This window comes from Meriones unguiculatus, chromosome 4, assembly GCF_030254825.1.
Source record: "Meriones unguiculatus strain TT.TT164.6M chromosome 4, Bangor_MerUng_6.1, whole genome shotgun sequence".
NCBI lineage: Eukaryota > Metazoa > Chordata > Mammalia > Rodentia > Muridae > Meriones > Meriones unguiculatus.
In genome coordinates this window covers 72,528,029-72,545,845 of record NC_083352.1, presented here as the reverse complement: position 1 = coordinate 72,545,845, position 17,817 = coordinate 72,528,029, and the positions used below count along the sequence as shown (strand labels likewise).

General features: G+C 42.2%; 1 protein-coding gene across 29 annotated transcripts in view; it reads left to right on the top strand.

The window, feature by feature from the left end:
* The window catches only part of Kcnma1 (potassium calcium-activated channel subfamily M alpha 1), a 695,343-nt gene that overhangs the window by 241,698 nt on the left and 435,828 nt on the right, over nt 1–17,817 (top strand). The gene's annotated exons all lie outside the window — the stretch shown is intronic.

Genomic DNA, 17,817 nt, shown 5'->3' with positions numbered 1-17,817 from the left:
TTTGGAGCCTATCCCTGCTTCCTTAGTGTGTGAGCACATGAGGCAATGTCATTGACTCATCCTCTCCCAGTATATGGCCTTCATCTTGAGAATGATGTGAGAAGGTTTGCTTCTGGCCTGTCAGGAGCCAGCCTCTCTTTCATGAAGCAGGGTCATTCTGGCCTTCCTTTTCCCAGCCTCCTATAGGCTATGTGGGATAATGGACCTGAAAGATCTTCAGGGAGTAAAGCATGTAGGAGTGGTGGCTTAGGTGTTAATAGGTAGCCTCTATTGCCAGCAGCTTGCTGAGGGAGACCCTGGATTCAGATAAGAAAGATGGGCACAGCTCCAAGGCAGTAGAGAACAGGGCCATGGTTTGCCTGGGGGAGGGTAAGAAATACTGTCACTGCCCTAAGCTGTACCAACGGCTCTTGTTTGCAGGGCTGGGGAGGTACCTGCTCATACTGCTGTCTGCTCATCTTTGGTTGTTCATGCCAGTGTCTTCGTCCTGCTTCTCACAGCCCAGCATCATCCTGTACTTTGCCCTTAATAATGTCTCACATGGAGATTCACAAGGATGATGGGGCTCCCATTTTCACCTGGAGCAGGTACTCTTAACAAGAACCAGTGCCTTACCTAGTCTATTTGTGTCCCTCCTTTCTGCAGCCATAGCTGTGGCTGTGGGAGGCTGTAGAAGAATTAGGCAGGAATGACTTATGGCCTCTCTTCTGCTAGATTTTCACCTACCCTGTCTTCGTAGCAGCAAACCCAGGAGCATCCTTGTTACTGAGAGCCAAATAGTACTCCAGGCAAGTGGCATAATGCCTTTCTAGCAAAGAAGTCTTGGCCGGGGATTCTTCTAGTTCTAGCCCATGCTACAATGGACATTCTCATTCTTGCCTTCTGAGGCAGGGGGATTAGAATTCAGAGCTGGGAGGATAGGGCTTGGCTTGAGCTATAGCACATAATGATGATGAGAATGAAAGTGATACTAATAGTTAAAATAGCTAACAGTTTAAAAAAATAGCTAGCAGTTTCCACTTACCCATTCTTACCAGCAGAAACTTAGAATTGGTCACATTTAATTCTACCAGTTTCCCTGCACAACAAGAATTAGAGTTACAAAAGAGTTGGAAACACAAGTGTTCAAAGTGGTTAAATGATTTAGCAAGGGTCAAGGAGCTTTAAGGCTACTGATTTAAAAGCTCAAACTCTTATCCCAATGGTTCCAAATACCAGCTCTATTCAGCAAAGCATCTTCCCTATAACTTGGGAGCCCAAGGTCTCTTTTTCAGATGCTCCAAGAATCATTCCAGTTCTTTGAACCTTGATGGTGAAAGCCCTGGACCTCTGATTGAGCCATGTTCCTCATCTCCTCATCCTCTCTTTGTAGCCTGCAGGAATTCTGGCTGCTTCTTTGTTTTTTCAGGTTCTTTGTAAATTTACAGGCTACAGCAGAATCAAAATGGCTTGACTCAGTTTCTTCCTGTGTTTTTCTTTGGACATATAAGAAACACACGTGGAAACTGAATAGCAAGAAGTCAGCCACATCCAAGGAAGATTGAAACCCCTTGTTTTGGGCAGAAGATGCTTGAATCCACAGCTGTCCCAAGTGGCCCTCCCTACACTGCAGAGGTCAAGGCAGTGTAAGAATCTGCTGAATGTGGCTGTCTCCACTTCTTGGAGAGTTCAGAGACTGAAGCAAAAGTGGCCTAAGAGATTGGGAAGCCCCACTGCTACCCTTTGCATCTGGGTCCAAAGAGGAACAGTGCTCAGCACTGCCTGTGAACAATGTTCCCCGGGTTTCCCTAGGCTCTTCCTTTCTGCAAGGTCCTCTGGTCATTAGTGCCTCTAGAAAGCTCCTACCATTTTAGCCCCAGGCTTTTGTCCCGGATCATTTATTCCGTTGTGTTGTATCTATTGGTTTATCTTTCTTCTTCTCCAAGACAACACCATGCTTTATTTTATTTTATTTTATTTTTTTAGGCCTGGGGTATCCTTTTTTTCAGTGTTGAGTCAGTTCTAAGAAACATTGCAAACATCATGGGTATAATTCAGAATGTATAATGAGATGATTCTCCTGTGTACTTTCATCAGATTATTTTCCATCTTTGTAGTTGATGTCTCTAATTATTCTTATCATTTCACTGTACTTAGTTGTTTCCTTTTTTTCATATCTTTGCTTCTCACCGCCTAGTTGCCTTGCAATTGTTCTGTTCATTCAGCAGCTACCCACTGAACAGCTGCAACGTACCTGTGCAGTACATTGAGCGTGTGTGTGTGTGTGTGTGTGTGTGTGTGTGTGTGTGATCTAATCAGGACACAGAATTAGAGCTGACTCAGGATGATGACGCTTCAAATTGGCTCACCATTCCCCCAGATGATATCTCCCATGGAAGGGGGATTAATTATAGGTTTAACTGAGCAGTTGTGTGTATGGAGGGAAGGGCTCTCATTTTGGACATATCTTGACTGAACAGCTCATCTGTTGATGAATGAGGCCACTGAGGCACAAGCACACTCATAATGAGAACACACTTTCTTTAGGAGAGCAGGTGTGCGGTAGACTTTGCCTCCTACCCTGTTCTGATTATTCCTGGAGATCAGCACCCCTCTACTCTGGTTTGGCTGCAGTTGTTTTTGTCACCCCCACAGGGCTGTGTTGTTTGTTCCTGGAGCAGAGAGATATCTGTCATCCTCACTGAGCCTTGACAGATGCCACATTCAAAGGATCAGTGCTGGTTTGAACACAGAGAGCATGGCTGTACAGTCATTGCCAGGATGGCTCAGATAGCACTATTTCTACTGCCTCCTCCCCGGGCACAGCCCTTGCTACCAAGTCTTGTAGAAGCAACCTTTTCTGTGCTGAGATGTTCTGAAGAGTTGAGCTAAAAGATTCCAAACAGTGAGATGCAAAGGAGAGCCAAGTAGTGGGATTACATTCTGTGATGCCTATTGGGTGGTATGTACTACCATCTCTCTGGGCTGGGACAAGGCTAAGGCTGATCCTGAGCACATTGGGGAGGACCTGGCAGGACAACACTTCCTCCTTGTCTGCTCTAGAAAGTGCCTTACCTGACCTTTGCTATCTCCAAGGACCTGAACTTGGGTAAATAGTGTGTGCATGTACAGCACACATGGTTGACACTAAGTATTAAGGACTCCTGCTGTTATGTAAGAGAAATGGGTTACCTGAGATTATTTCTAAGGCAAAAGTCAGAGCAATGCAGATAAGAATATGTGTGTCAGGGTCAGAAGAGAAAGGAGGGCCAGGCACAAAGTCCTTTAAGCTAGTAGGAAGACTTTGGAAAGAATTTACAGGTACATCATGTTTCTAACATTGGGCATCATCTTATTTTGACCATTTGCTGCCCATTTTCCATGAATCCAGGCTGATAATCTAGAGGGTGTTCAGAGATTTGCTTTGGAGAAGGCTGGGCTGAGGGTAGTACTGTGTGGCATGCTCTGGACAAGCTGTGGAGTCAGGTTTTGAAAGTGAGGATGGAAAGGTCTCACCTGTTTTGTGTAGGAAAGGCTGTCATGTCAGATTTCTTCTCTTAGCTCCTCTGATTCTTTTTGTCTCTGTGACTGGATGCTTCTAGGACCCCCACCCTGCAGCCTGCTTCACCTTGTTTTGCTCTATTTTGGAGCCATTCTTTTCTTTTGGAAGGTGACATTTGCATTCTCTCATTGCTCTTTCTGCATTTCCCCAGATCATACATGTGAGTCATCCTTCTCTGGTTCTTTTCAGCAAGGAAGGAACTCTGTACCTGGGAGTGCAACCCAGAGCTGTCTTTATAGAAGTGACAGTCTCTGGAATCTACAAATCATCAATTTGAATAAAGGAATCAAGACTTTAAGAAATACCAGCCTTTCCCTTAATTTAAATTACTCCATCTCAGGGGAAAGTTAATTTTTAAAGTAACTCACATATTCCAGAAAAGCAAAGAACTCTACTAGATAATCAATGAAGGTGTTTGCTTAAGAAACATTTCTTTAAGTTATTTTTATTTTATTAATTACAGTTTATTTACTTTGTATCCCCCCTGTAGCTCCCTCTCTCCTCCCCTCCCAATCCTACCCTCTCTCCCTTTTCTCCACCCTTGCCCTTCCCCCAGTCTACTGATAAGGGAGGTCCTCCTCCCCTTCCCTCTGATCCTAGTCTATCAGGTCTCCTGATGTGAAGTGGTTGCATTGTTTTCCTCTGTGGCCTGGTAAGGCTGCTCCCCTCTCAGGGGATGTGATCAAAGAGCAGGCCAATCAGTTACTGTCAGAGACAGTCCCTGTACTATGGAACCTACTTGGACACTGAACTGCCATGGGCTACCTCTGTGCAGGGGTTCTAGGTTATCTCCATGAGTGATCCTTGGCTGGAGTATCAGTCTCAGAAAAGACCCCTGTGCCCAGACTTTTTGGATCTGTTGCTGTCCTTGTGGAGCTCCTGTCCTCTCCAGGTCTTACTATCTCCCACTTCTTTCATAAGATTCCCTATACTCTGTCCAAATCTGCACACCTAAGGAAGCTAATCAAGAAGGAGGACTCTGGCTAAGATGCTCAATCCCCATTCCGAGAAGCAAAGAGGATGGACTTAAGAGGAGGGAGAAAACAGGGAACAAGATAGGAGCCTACCATAGAGGACCTCTGAAAGGCTCTACCCTACAGGGTTATCAAGGAAGAAACATTTTTTTATTCATTTAGTGAGAAAGCAGGGGTATAGAAGAGATGAAAAATGATGAATGTAATACCCAAGAGTGGATTTTGACACTAAGGCTAAATTCATCATTCCTGTTAGAGGAATGACGAATTCCTTATATAGAGGGTTCTAGCTAATCAGAACCAGACAAACACCTCTGACTCTTAGTCTTAAGTCTGATATTCTTCTTTCTTTCTTCTTCTTCTTCTTCTTCTTCTTCTTCTTCTTCTTCTTCTTCTTCTTCTTCTTCTTCTTCTTCTTCTTCTTCTTCTTCTTCTTCCAGTCTAGCTCTACAGAAGGGATTAGAAGGAAAACTTCAGTCATGTAAGTTAACTGCACTCAAAAGGACATAGGGAATAAGGGTTTGTTAATCTTCTTGATATTCTCAAAGAACCAACTTTTCATTTTATTGATATTTTTATTGGTTTTGTTGTTTTTATTTGATTAATTGAATCCCTGAGCTTGACTTTTCATCATATATTTTTGAATATTTTTGAATATTGTTTCTTCTTTCATCTAAAGCTTTCAGGTGTGTCATTAAGTTATTAATATGACATTGCTCCAGGTTTTGTTTTTGTTTAATGTAGGCACTTATTGATATGAATTTTTCCCTTAGAACTGCTTTTATGTGTTCCATAGCTTGGGTTATGTTGTATTTTTATATTCATTTAATTATAAAAGTTTCAAATTTCCTTCTTACTTCTGTCAACCTTTTTGTCATTGAGCAGTGAGTTGTTCAAGTTCCATGAATTTGTAAACTTTCCATTATTTCTGTAGTTGCTGATAGCCAGTTTTAATTCATAGTGGTCAGATAGGATGAAAGGTATCTCCCTTCTTGAGAAAACTAACAGAAGAAACCCTAACATCTATATCCATGAGTGTCAGGTACAAAACCAAGACATGCTAACTAAAACAAAGGCTTATTATTTGAGTGAGCTTCTTATGGGAATTTTGTGATGTGGTTGAAGTTGCGTAAGTTAAAGAAGTGAAGGGAAGGTGATGGACCAAATGGTTGATGTAGAGACATTTTAAATGTATTGGAGATTGTATGATTGGATGATTTCCATCCATGAAATAAACAGACAATACAATGATAATAGAAAAAGCACACACAAATTTTATTATATACCCAAGGCATGGGAATATGGAACTTATAGATGGGTAAGATGGCTGAGCGAAAAGGGATTGGGGTGGGCTTGGGACTTGGATGTGTGGAGGAAAGGAAGGTTGTACAGGCTTTGGAAGGTTGCCAAATGGCCGTCAGCAAACAAGAATTGTCTTGTGGATGTAGGTGACTTGACTAATGCTATGGTGTCTCTCTATATAATTTGTTCCCTCTAGCTTTCCTTTCATCACTTCCATAGGCTTCCTTCTGTGTCACTTCAGTGCTTACTGGCTTATTCCATGTGAGGCCCCATAACAGAATCAAATGCATGTCATATCCAGTTTTTCCTCTGATGGAAAAACCCTTAGTGAGAAGACAGCTTCTCTTTCACATACAGTTGTTTCTGCTGAGTCTTGGAACTGACTTTTATTTGCTCAGGTCATTTGGCATGCATATTCTAGAATCAATGAAAATAGCCTCAGGAAGAGAGATCCAGTGGTCCACCTGGGTTTGGCAAGCCTGGGCAGGTACTCTCAGGATAGAGATGGGGACATTCCTGAACCAGAGAGATGGAGAACAAAGGATAAGGCCAAGTTTTGTGTCTCGAAGCAGCAATTGATGCCTATCACTGAAGGTAAGTTATTTACTCTGATATGGTTTGGTCACATGAATTTGAGAGGCTAGTCCTGGGGTGACCCACATTTGCATTATGATTATTCCTGTCTATTGTCTTTCCTGTAATATACCTGTTATCGGCAGACTTCTTTTGCCATCCTGTTGCTACATGTTGAAAGGGCCTCTCGAGCCCAATTTAACAACATGGATTTGATCCTATAGGTCAAGGCAAAGACAGGTTTTAAGCCTACATCTATTTCTTTCCCAACCATAGACTTAAGAGATTGCTTCCACCTTTTAGTCTGGGCTATCAATACTGAGCCAGTAGTTTTGATAAGTTTTTTAAATGTATTTAAACATATTTATATGTATTTAAACATAATATATTTAAATGTGTTAAAATGTTTTTTTCCTATCAACTTAATTTTACTTTTTATTACAAATTTTAATGAAATTCTTATAACTGCCTGTTGCTACATAGTTACTAATATCCTGGGCAGCTGATTGATGATACATATGAAGCCATGTCTTAGTAATAGTCCGTGCATATGTTGTAGGAGAGAAAACATAGCCAGAGCAGCATGTTGCTGAGTTCATGCCAAGCAGAACCTTCAGCATCTATGTTCCTATGTGTGGGTTGATATACATAGAGATGAAAAAGACATGTTCTTTGCTCCTGAGCTATATGTAATTGCTTTGCATTAATATTTACACAAGTGAATGAGTAATATATTCCAATGGGATTAAAACAGAGGGAAGTGATTAATTTTGCCTGAGTATAGTCTAGGAAACTGAAAGGGACGTCTGAGCTGGGTCTTGATGAGTGAGTAGGAGTTTCCCTTGTGGAGATGGTGTGGGAAGTCTGTTCTTTAATGAGGTAGTGCGTGAGTTTTGTGTGAGATGGAGCTGTCAGGATCAGGAAATGTGAAATCACCCATAACTTTTCTCCTCATTCATCAGATGGATGGCCCTAAAGTTTCACATTTGTATTTGTTCAGGTGCTTTCATTTGCAAAGAATAGAAATCTAAAAAACTGGCTGTAATAATAAAATGGATTTATTATCTCATCTAATTGGAAAGCACAGACTTGAGCAGACTTAGGGGGCTGCTTGATCTGTTAGCTAGACCTCTCCTTATCTAATTTCTTTCCTTCTTGCTGTCTGGTTTAAAAACTACGATGTCTCAATCAAATACTGGCTTTTCAGGGGGTCCCCTCAGATTTCCTGAAGCTCATGTGCTACTGAAGCATTCTTCCTTTACAGTGCCCAGCGGGAAAGAAGCCCACTATAGTCCTAGCAATCCCAGCATATGAAAGAGAGACACTCTGACTAGACCAGCCCTGGCACAAGTCATCCTTGTTCTCATAGGATAGAGAGCACTGAGAGACTCAATTGTCTTTGCACTGCTAGGATTCTCAAATGAAATATGGGCTGTTGATGGCATGAGAAAGGGAACAGCGGATCCTGAGAAGGTATCTGTACTGAGGCGAAGGCATCAATGATGTGTTCACCATGGTCTGTGCTTACATCCATATAGACTCTCTTTCGTGGAAAGTCAAGCAAGTGCATACCACTGGCTCACATTTGTGGTGCTCAGACTTTACCTTGCCATCTCTGTATGTCACCATGGTGACCTCACTCTAGTCACTCTTTATAGTCTACTGCTTTGTCCAAGAAGATCCATTCTTTCTTGGTCTATGATAAGGTTTGTAGCACAATGGTATAAAGAACACACAGAATTATCTAGAATGTCATGACAAAGACTGTCCTTGGGTTTGTTCAGAGGTGTCTTTAAAGAAGACAGGTGATTCGATACTTATAAAACTACCACCACTACCCTGCTGCAGGAGGCCAGTGCCTTATTCATTAGGCGACTGGGGTGAGATCACTGCCCCTCTCTAGGAGGGTAGCTGAATTTACTGTCAGTTGTGGAGTAGCAAAAAAGAGAAGGGAAATGTTTTCTAAAATGCCGTGCATCGATAAGAAGTGTCTGAGGCTGTTGGCTCATAGTAGCAAGTTATATGTAAACTATAATCTCAATGAGAATTGTCCTCCACAGTCTCAGTATGTAAATGCTTAGTCTCCAGTTGGTGGTACTATTCAGGGAGGTTTAGGTGGTGTGGCCTCACTAGAAGTATGCCTCACTGAAGGAGGACTATGAGATTAAAAGCCTCAGGCTGATTTTAGTTCTCTCTCTTGGCTTCATGCTTGATGTCAAATAAGATAGCTTTCTGCTTTCCAGACATGCCAAAATGCCTGTCACTCGCTGCCATGCTGTCCCCAGCTTTATGGACCTCAACCCTATGATGTGGACAGTCACTGATTCCACCATTCACTGATGAAACAACTAAGGACAAAAATAGCTACCATCTTCCATCCTCCTAGCTAAGCTAGAAGGACAAGAAGAAAGCCCCATGTTGAGTGAATTAGTGACTGATCCAGGCTTGGTCCATAGTAGAGTGGGGCATAAGCTCAGGGCTAGCTTGTCAACAGAACAGCCAGCATGCAGGTGTAGCTGCACTGCAGTTTATATATGTATAATGTTTAATTACAAATAATTGTATTTCAATTAGATATATAAGAGTTAATTGAATATATAATTTATCTGCCTCTATATACATATACTATGTATCTCCACACACCTACATAATACATGGAAAACATTTGTATTCCTGTTTTCTAAGCACTATCAGCATGGATAAACAGATAATACCATGGAGTGTTGCCCAGAGCCTTAGAGTCCCTGCATATAGATTGTCTAGCATATAAGAGACTCTTGATAAATCCCAGCCATTATAATAATTATTATGTTGATTGAACTGCTTAATAATAATGGGATTCATCTGAATGGAGCTGTATGTGTTTCTGTAGTGCTTGGTGCCAACACTGTCCCCTCAGACCTTATAACTGCTTAATGACAATGCTCCTTTCCTGTCTTGTGGATGCCAGGGAAAGGCCATATGCTCTCTTGCTGTCTTATGGCCAGGGGTAATTTGCAGGGTGAGGATATATACCATGGTAAAGTGTTCCCCAGTTCAGGACTCCTGTTGTCTATTCTGCAGGCTTCTCAGCCATTTGTCATAGTCTCATTTGAAATGCATGTGGTTTTCATCCGTAATATCTTGATTGTCCCATTAATCTCCTTTAAGCTTCATGAAAAATACAGAGGGCTGGATCCCACATAGTCACCAAGTTGTAATTTTGCATTCAAGGGAGTGTTTGCTATAGACATGAAGAGACTGATGTTCCCTGCTTGGCAACCGGCTTTCCAGCGATGTCAGGAGGGCTGTTGCATATTGAATTAACAACCTGTTGGCAGGGCTGCAGCCGTATTTTGCCTCTAATATGTCTCTATCTTTGGCTGATTCTTCATCTCCAAGTCCTCTCTCTTCTTCCCAGTGGATGCTCTGCTCTAGTACCTAGAGGAGTAGTCCAGAAATAGCTTTTGCCAGAGCAGCAAGAAACTTGGGACTTCTATTCGCCCATATTCCAAAGACCCTGGCTACATACAGTGCTCACCCAGAAAGAGAAGAATTTGTTTTATCAACATGCATGCAACATCCTGTGAGGTTCTGAGTTTTAGGCTTAGTTCCCTGTTTACTATAGTGATATTAGCTACATTTTATTTGTATTTTAATGAAATGACAAATTGACGGCAGAGAGATGTCTCAGCCTGTAAACTGCTTGCCATATGAGCACAAGGACCTGAGTTTGATCCCCAGAACTGATGTTTAAGAAAGAAATCCGTGACTGGTGATGTGTGTTTACAATCTCAGGTCTTGGGAGGTGGAGAAAGGCAGAGCCTTGAGCCCGGCTTAATAAGGTGAGCCTCAGACCCATGAAAGACCTTGTGTAGCAAGCAAGAAAAAAAAAAAGCAAACAAACAAACAAACAAAAAAAAACAGGGTGGATGATTGTTGAGAGATGACACTGAAGATACATGTGTGCATGCTCCTGTAACACATGTGCCATCACACGTGACGAACACATACACAGGAACTACAACTTCTTTTCCTCATTTCCACTAGTGATATTTCAAGTATTCAATAGCTAAATGTGAATGTCCTTTGAGTGAACATTTCTATTAATGGGGAAATGATTCTAATGAGTCTAACCAGGAATCAGTAGAAAGGAAAAAAAGTGTTGGCCATTCATAGTATATGATTCATTGTATCATAGACCACTAAGTATCCAGTATGCCTTTCTTAACTCTTTGACTGTGTTTCCCCTCGCATCACCAATTCACCTTTAGACCAGGAGAAATAAATTGTTTCCTGATCCAGCATCAGCACTGTTTCCTGATCTAGTATTGGTACTTAATGAAAAGAGGAAAGAAATCATCTTAGAGAATGTCAGTGAGTAGTTTTTTTCTTTTTGTACCCTACCTTTTGACAGCGTAATACATATGTCTTCTCTCAATGTTAACTGCCTTGGGTGGTGTGAGAAAGTCAGAGTGGAAGAGTATTCAGGTGTATTACCTGAGAAGTCAGCACTGGTCAACACATTTAAGTAATCCTATCCAACCTGAATTTGAAATTTTCTGCCTGTGGACCACTCTAGTGGAAAAATCTACTACACATAACTTGGTCCAGTCATTCAGCTCCAAAACACACTGACCAGACATTATTGAAAGAATAGAATTGCTTTGGATAGCCTTGGGCTGCTGTTTGCTGTTGTTTCATTGTTAAATGCCAATAGATTACTCAATGATAATAGATCCAAAGAGATGAACATGGCTGCATGAATATTGCAAGAGGCCTGTGGATCTCTCAGGGACCCTTCAGGCCTACTTTTGAGAATGACTCATTAAGTCTGTTTGCAGAGTTGAGTTCACATCCTCAGACAAGGCTTTTTAATTTTTTTGCTTGGGAAGGAAGCGTGGGGTGGTGGCATTGGCTGCCTGGATAGACTGATGAAGTGAAGGAAACACCACACCTGCCTGGAGAGATCTGAGATCAGAGGGACAGAGTCTAGGTCATGTAGGGAATGATGTGTCTGTATGACAGTGCTCTGAGCTTCTAACAAGTACCGGGGAATTGTGGTGTTCTGCATCATCTGTGGCTGACTCACCAGTGAGCTGGAGTCTGGCAGAGAATGTCTCAATTCTTCCAGAGGTTAGAATCTCAGAAGCAAAAAGATGTTCTTGTCTAAATATCACGGTAGTTGAGTTTACTGAGGCAGCCTGAGAATCTCAACCTATGATAGGTGTGTGTGTGTGTGTGTGTGTGTGTGTTTTGGCTTTGCCATCTCTATGTCAATTGATCTCATAAAGATGAGATTTTCTTCAGTATTGTCACCTAGAAAATTCTTGAGGATTTATAATACTATCAGCATATCCCAAGAATAATGTAATCATGACTTACATTTTTACAGTCATTTGAATAAAGTCTTCTAGAAGCATCTTCTTGGAGGTTTCTGAAGTTATTTCTTGGTTCTTCAGGATTTTGATTCACATGACTCGTTGACTAGACAGAAGTAGAGTATAGTAGGGCAATGAAGCTGTGGTTGAGGAGAAAAAAAGGTGGAGACCAGCCAGCTGGACTAATGTCCCACCCCCACAAGCCACCCCCAGCAGCTGAGTCAGCCCCTGAGTCACCAATAAGCAAGTCCCACGTCCCCAGAGTCTCATCCTTCTGAGTCCACACAAACATCAGATATGACTCTGAGAGCCTCGCAGTGACTCTGTGAGAATGTCAATGAGGCTGTTCCTGCATGAAGGAGACAGCTATGAAGGAGAGGGCAGCCCTAGTACTATCGAGCCCAGTTAAAAAAACATTTGTAATGAAAAGAACACAGGGGAAGGGACTTGTAGAAGATCACAATGCGGGAGGGACTGGAATCTTGATAGGGTCTTTTTTAGATCAGAGTACATTGCTTTTGTATACATATATGTGCAGATGTATGTGCATCTTCATGTGTGTACAGGCCAGAGGATACTCAGAAGCTGTCCAACTTATTTTTGAGAAGGAGTCTCTTACTAGCCTGGAACTTTCCAAGTAGGCAATAAAGCAAGCCCCAGGGATCTACCTGTCTCTGTACCCATACAGCTAACATTAGTATTGCAAGCCACCATGCCTGCTTTAAAAAACAACCAACCAAACAAAACCCCATATATTCTGGAGCAATTGAACTCAGGTCCTCATGCCTGCAAGGCAAGTGCTTTACTATCTGATCTATCCCCTTCACCCTGGAACATTAATAGAAACTGACTTGATTTCTAGGTAGGTTTCTTGGGGTAAAATTAGAATTAGTAAGCACTGGCTACTCTCCTGAGCATATGTAAGCATCCATCTTGGACTATGTGCTAAAGATGTGCATGAGAGTCCCCAGCCTACCCCAAATCCTCTTACCTAGCTGCAAATACCTGTAAGCTCCTCTCCAGCCTACCTTCAAGGCTCAAGGACCATCCAATTATTCAGCCTTTCTCACCACGACTAGAGGTATCAGCTGCGAGCATCATATAGCAGATTAATTTATATTTTTAACAAAGATGAATAGTTGCCTTTTAAAGACTCATTCATTCTCGTGTCCATTACATGTCATTTTCTGGGTGCCTTTGTAATTCAGACCTTTGTGATGGGCACATACAACGTATGACGCTCCTAAAACTGATAGTAGCAAGTTTTCCCAAATGTCTCTGCAAGTTGAAAAGGCTACCTTCTCATCTTAGAGACAGTGGCTACTGTGCTCCTAAGATGCCATTATAGCCTTAATATGAACTGAAACCAGAGAAACCCGACTCTTCTTTCTAACCTTGACTAATGATTTCTTTGTTGATTCCTAATGTAAAAGAACTGTTGACCATATTCCTATGAAGAAGAGGCTGAGGAGAAGAGGAACTGACTTGATTTTCCAGCCCCAACTCACCTGTAAACTTACCCATGAGTTTGAAAACAATTCACTGGCTCCCAGAGTCTTTATAGCTATCACAGGGATGGGCCTTACATCACCCTTTGCCCCATCTATGGGAACATAAGGAGCATTGGTTCAGTAGGCTGCTGGAACAAAATACTACATGCTGGGAAGCTTATGAATAACAGAACCTTATTATAGTTCTGAAGGGGCTGGGAGTTCAAGGTCAAGGTGCTGGAAGCTTTCCTTTCTGGTAAGGCTTTATTTCTGATCCTTAGATGATATCTTATTTTGTAGTCAGGGTGAAGGAAGACACCTTTAGGGCCTCATCTTATTCACAGGGCTTCTTCACCTTTGACTCCAGCACTTCTACAAAGCTTCATCTTCTAATGCAATCACAATGGTGATGAGATTTCAGCATATGAATTGGGAATACACACACATTCAGACCATAGAGAGGAACATTTCAGTACTGTGCTATGAAGTGACTGCAGAGTGAAGGAGCTCATTTTAATGTTTTGGAAAGATTTCCTGGCTTCAGTCTTTCAAAAATTCAAGGAATTTAGCATCAGATTTTAGATTTGCTGACAGTATATCCAGCAATGCAAAGGTGTGCTCCAAAGAATAGTCCGTCCTCAGATCAGAATGCTTACTTTTACCTGCTTGTGGCAGTTTCCAGGAGTCCTTGGGAAGTTCCATGACTAATGAGCACAGTCCTATTCTGTCAGATTCCTACTGGCATATTCAGTACTTTCTTCCATATACTTATCTGCTAAGGGTATCATAGAACCACATTTCAGGAGCATGCTGGTGTTAAGGGTAGAGCTAGGAAAGCCTCCTTTTTCACCATCACCCCAAGGAGATGGTGTACTTGTGTTCAAAGCACTATTGATTCCCAAAAAGGTTCTGACCTGAGTCTCACTCAGTTTGCCAGGACTGTGTAAGCTTGATGATATCCTTCCTCTGATCCTCAACCTTCCTAGGGGACATCTTGGCTTTTCATTTAGCATGTGCTCAGCAGACAGACACGCTTGTTTGTATTTAGCCCATGGTATGGAATATAAGAGCAACTTATTCCTCCCTTTTCTCTTCTCTTACCTTGTGTTCAGTATTTCTAAGAAGTGATATCAGGCTGTTCTATCTAGAGTAAAAGGCTCAGATATGATCCTTCTGAAATCATACTGAAGTACATGCTTCTCTTCTCAAAGTTTGGAGAAGGCTTCAAACCCCATCCTTGTAATTACTTTCATTCATATTCATGTACTGAAGACCTCACAAGTTCTAAAGTAATGGACCTGTTTGTTCCAGTGGTTCCGAGTAAAACTACAGGGTATGTGCAATGTGTGTCCGCCTGAGCCAATCTGTAAGCAAGCCTTTAAGTTTTCAGGATCTTGTGGCCTTGCATAGGTAAACCAACCATCCCCGGCCTCAGCTTCTTCATCTATCAATGGACTAAAATATTCCATGTTGCAGAAGCATCATAAGGATGATCTGCTTATGTCAAACTCAGTGTAGTTTCTAAACTATGGTAGCTTCTCTCTGTGTTAGCTGGTTTCAGTTACAGTACCATCAGCTATTATTTGTTGGAAGCTCTTGGCAGCATGCTGAGCGTGGTTACTGACTTCTCCTCATGAAGTGGTGTACTGATCCTGCTTCAGATGAAGGTTCACAAAGCTGCATGGTTTACTCACCTCTCAATAGTCTTACATTAATGTTACAACTTCTTGCTTTCTAGAGGTCAAAGGGGAGGCATACCTGAGTGTGGAGGGAAGACATGGAGTCACACATCATATTTAGAATTCAGACCCAGGATGCTAACTTGGAGCTCAAGATCTTCAACCATCTTTGCAGAGCTGTCAGTGAAGCAGTCCCTGACAGTGGGGCCCAAAGACAGGTCCTAGTCTCAGCTCTTGCAGGAGGCACCTTCCACATGCCTTCTCCTGCTGTAGATAAGTGAGGCCTGAGTTCAAATCCTAAGCTAACCTTCCTAGCTTCCTAGCCTATGCCTTTGCACAGGTTATTAACTCTTTTGATCTGCAGCCTGCTGTGAAATAGGGGTACTATTATTGATTTACTGTAGCTACTAGCAAGGTTCAAGTGCATGGCCTAGTATTTAATTAGCACCGCATAAGTTTTTATAAACAAATGACAATTTGTTAGGTTTGTGTTGGAGCAATTTCTATGTATGATTTCATGTCATCCTTATACCATAACCAGATAGATACACTACAGTATTTTTCAGATGGGGAAACAGGCTTTGTGGGACTAAGTGGCTCATTCAAGGTCATAAATCCACATTGTGGCTATGGCATTGAGATTCAAACCCTGGCAGTTTTGTCCCATAGAAGTACCTTTGTGCAATACTCCTCTTTACAGCTCTGTGGTAGGGTCCATGTGGTGTTCATACACTACTGCTTTCCATGATCTGCAGAGCCCTCATGATGGGCATTTGAATCATGTCTATGGTGGGTAGTGCTTTTCATTCGGTAGAGACAACCTTTCTCTTTCAAGAGAATGGAACAGGCATATAGCTCGGTTTTCCAGGGTGTTTACTCTGCCACACATGGTGGACCATATCTTTGTACATAGTCATCGGGCTATGTTCTTCTATTAAGGAGGAATCCCACCATTCTCCAGTTGAGTGGAGGGTTCCCATTGGATTGCAGGATGGATGAACATAGCAGGATGTAAGCCACATCTGAATTCTCCGAAATTTTTTAGTTAACAATTACCAAAGGAGATGCCCTTCAGGCTGAGGGACAAGAGAAGAACAAATGACCTTACAGCTGTAAGACACTTTAATAAGAAGGAGAGTCCAAGATTAGTAACCAACATGCTTCCCCTTCTAAATTGACTTTCAGAGTGAAGGGTAAGAACTGAGGGAGAATTGATTTGGATGTGCTATGCAGGCAGGATGTTTTTGTTTCATGGTGGTGAAAGCACGCTTGACTTTTGCATGACTGCGCTGGAAATTGCTCAGTGGAGCAGCATCACCTGGAGCTGGCCTGAATCTGTGAAGTAACAGATGCAATAAGAAAAGCTATTTTGCACTCCACAGTGCTATAGCTTCTACGGTTCTTCCTTCACATCCCAACTTTGCCTTTCTTGCCCTGGTGACTTAGAGAACCTACACGTCATGGGGGATGGGAGTATGCAGCCAGTGTCAGCAGTACGGGAATATGTCCAATGGGTCCAATTGAATGGCACCCAGAAGTTGTGGAGGAGGAGATGTTGAAAGCAGAGCCAAGTGTGGGGATAGGGATCCTCAATCCACTCATCAGGAATTATTTATGGAGCACTGACTGTTTGGCACATGTTGTTTAAAGCATGGATACAGTGAGGCCAAATAGAAACATACAGCCAGGTCATGGGAACTTCAGTTGGACAGAGCATGTTGCAGAGCCTGGTGGTTACATGTGTGTGATACTGTGTCAGTAACAGTATCTCACTAACCACCCCCTTGGCTTATCTCTCTTCTACCTGTTAGATAGCAAGAACGGTTTGTTGTTTGCCTCCCTTCCATTCTATCATCTATCTCAGGTTCTTCAGGACATTTATTTTGCCTTTGTCTGTTGGCCTTGGGGGGTAGATACTAGTGTGAAGCCCCTATTTCATGCTGTTACTAGGATTTAGTTTCTTGGCAAAAGGGAGATGACCCAGATGGTTTAGACCCACTAGGTCAGAAACCCCCTCAGAGTCTTCAGTTTAGCTTTGCTTTTGGAGCTTCTAAATGCACAGTTTCAAATCATGGAAGCAGAACCACCAGCTGGCAACAGCAGAGCTGGAAAGTGGCATGTGGTTCTGAGTGTGAGCCCTTCAACAGGCCCTATAATGAATATGGCCTATGGGAGTGAGATGCAACCACATAAAAAGTTTTAGGTCATGTCCCAGAAGCAAAACTGGAACCCCAAAAGAGCTGTTGTGTTATCACTCATTAATTTCCTCAATCAACACTTATTTCTTAAATACAGAAGTCAGAAAAGGGTGGATTCTAGAATCAGATTATTTGGTTTTGAAATCTGTCAGTTTTATTTATTATCTGTGCAACTTTGAGCAAGTTCCTTCCTTCCTTAGCCTCTACACCTCATTTTCCTCACTTGTAAAATGGAAATATTAGCATCTATAAAAGGAAGTTGCTGTGAGGACTGACACAGACTGAGAGGCAGGTGTGCTTGCTTTTAGTGTCTTTTGCCCACTGAGTCCTCTATGGTCTCAGTCTCTCAGCTGCCTTTGGTCTGGTGTGAGGCTGGAAGTCAGGGATGGTGGGTAGGGGCTCTGTGTTTACTCATCCAGTGTTTTCAGTAGAAGAACCAGGTCACCCCCAAAGCAAAAGAATCAGTATGTAAAGTCAAGACAGTGATAAGTGCTTTGAAAATGACAAAAGATGGTAGGAAGTGATGACTGTGGGTAAGGGGAAATACTCTGTAGAGAGGATGGGGGGAGAGGGGCAGTTCTGTTGAAAAATGTGAGATGAACAAGTTATCAGAATTTACCAAAGAGAGATAAAAAAGAGGAGGAAGAGCGGAAGAAAAAGAAGAGGAGGAGAAGGGGGAGGCAGGGTGGTCAGAGACAGA